Source organism: Macaca fascicularis, chromosome 10 (genome assembly GCF_037993035.2).
Source record: "Macaca fascicularis isolate 582-1 chromosome 10, T2T-MFA8v1.1".
Classification (NCBI taxonomy): Eukaryota; Metazoa; Chordata; class Mammalia; order Primates; family Cercopithecidae; genus Macaca; species Macaca fascicularis.
The window spans coordinates 62,434,245-62,436,563 of NC_088384.1; positions in this window are offsets into that span (position 1 = coordinate 62,434,245).

Consider the following 2,319-nt stretch of genomic DNA (forward strand, 5'->3'; position numbering starts at 1 on the left):
TTGTCCTCCAGGGGGTATCAGTCAATGTCTGGCAACATCTTTTATCATCACGACTAGGTGGGATACTACTGCCATCTAGTGGGGGGAGCCCAGGGATGCTGCTGAAACACCAGCGCACAGGAGAGGCCGCCCTCCACCTCCTAACAAAGAATTATCTAGCCCAAAATATCAGTGGCGCTGAGAAACCTGATTAAATTAATCATGGTGGTCCCACTCCAATAACTGGCTTCAGTATGAAGAGAAAGTCGGTCTGGTTGGCAGCTGGGTTGGAAGGTGGGGTGGGAGAACTGAGAACTGAAACAAATACAACAATCAAAGCAGGCTTCACCATCACTTGAAAACAGAAAAACTGTACTGAACCTGTGCTATGCAGCACAAATGATCTAGCTCAGACCACTGTAACACCAACTACCTACGTGCTTCATGATACGCCCATGAGCTGACCTCCTGGTAACTCCGAATGGACTTACATATCTCAGAGATAAGGTCGCTGGTTCCTCCAGTGACTCCCCTTGTTAACGGATTCTGACCAATCCCCAGCAAGACTATCTATGGACTAACTCCAGCCCCCAAACCCCACAAGGACTGTCCCATGACTCCCCCATTTTGAGGAGCCTCACAGGTCCTCTGGTGCATTTCTTTGCTGCAGCAAGTTCAGTAAACCCAACCTACTGCCATTATTTTTCTTATGAATGTGTCCCTGGGTGTTTGCAGTGCATGGGCTTTAACACTGGGCATGGAACACAAATAGCTCCAATGCAATGGGTTCAAATGTTACGGCTGGGGCGTGTTTAAAGTGCCTTGAAGACAAAGAGGAAGATGTTCTGCTTGGGAAACCGGGAGAAGAATTTTCAGCAAGGATACTTGAAGTGGGTCCTGAATGATAAAAATAATTGGCCAAGTGGAAGTGAAGAAGAGTGTATCACAGCAAGAAGGAACCTCAAGGACAAAGACAGCCAGGCATGAGATTAGACATGGTAAGTCATCCTGAGTGTCTGAAATGGGGGTTGCAGAGCAAGAGGGACAGTCCAGACAGGCAAGAAGGTGTCAGACCATACAGCACTTTGTTAACACTATCCCTGATTTAATGGCTGTACTGGCTATTCTCAATGACACAGAATGAAGTAAAATGTTGCCGAGACTTGAATTATTACCTGGGATCTCTGGAGAACTGGATTTGCACAGCTCTCCACTTCCCTCAAGTTGGTTCTTCAGCTCTTTGAATGAATAAATAAAAAACATTCACATGGAATTCTAGTGCCATCTAGCACTTAAAAAGGTAATGGCATGTTTCTATCAGGAATGCCTCCAAGAGGAAATTATTTCTGTTAGTAACACTGCATTTTGAACGTGGCTTTTCCAGACATGATTCCTCGTGCCACTGGTAACAGGCTTTGATTTCTTCTGCCTGGAAATCCTCCCTGTCACTTCCTCCGGATTCGATTTCTCTTTCAATCCCTTTGCCTGTCAAATGCTCTCACAAGATCCAATTCTTCCCCTTTCAAGCAATTATTACGTTTGATAATTTTACATGTCTATTTTATGACGATGGTCTGATTGAAGTCATCTTTCCCACTAGCTTAATTTCCATAAGCTTAATTGCCTTGTCTGTGATTTGCCCACCATCATCTCCCAGCACCTGGGAACATTTCTGGTTCACTGCAATACTGTTGAAAGAACGATCCCACTCTATGCTTTCTTAAACTTCGTTAGTGATAATTTCTACTTCTACCTGGCCTTTGCTTAAGGGTAACCCTTAATACACTTTATCAAAACTTAATAAACTTTATCAAATGTCTGTTGTAATGGTCACAAAAAGATTTAATACTCAACATCTGGCCTTAACCAGAGGGAAACATTTTCTAGCCCGTTTTCCCCTTAACCGGATGAGTCGGGGAAGGACGTAATTTTCAGGCAGAGGTGACTTCGTTTCAAGGGTGTGAATGCATTATTTTTGACGCTGCCCGTAAGAGCAGGGTCGCTGACATTTCATAAACAGCGCCATCCTCTCTAACGATAAAAGTGGCCAACATCTCGGGCCAGCAATTCCCAAGTGCGTCATGAGCATAAGAAGAAGGCGGCATGCACAGGGACTGAGCTAGGCGAGCCCGAGGTGGAACCACTCGTGTTCTGGGCTCCGGAGTCCGAGACGGGCGGGGACCTCAGCAGCTCCCGATGCTCGCTCTGAGCGGTTTCCGAGGGCCGCTCCCCGGCGCTCAAAATCCGCCTCCGAGCGCCGAAGAGCGACGCGCTGGAGACCGCCCGCCCGTGAGGCCGGAAGGGGCGGGACAACGCTGCGGATTGGTCCCTGGGCTCAAC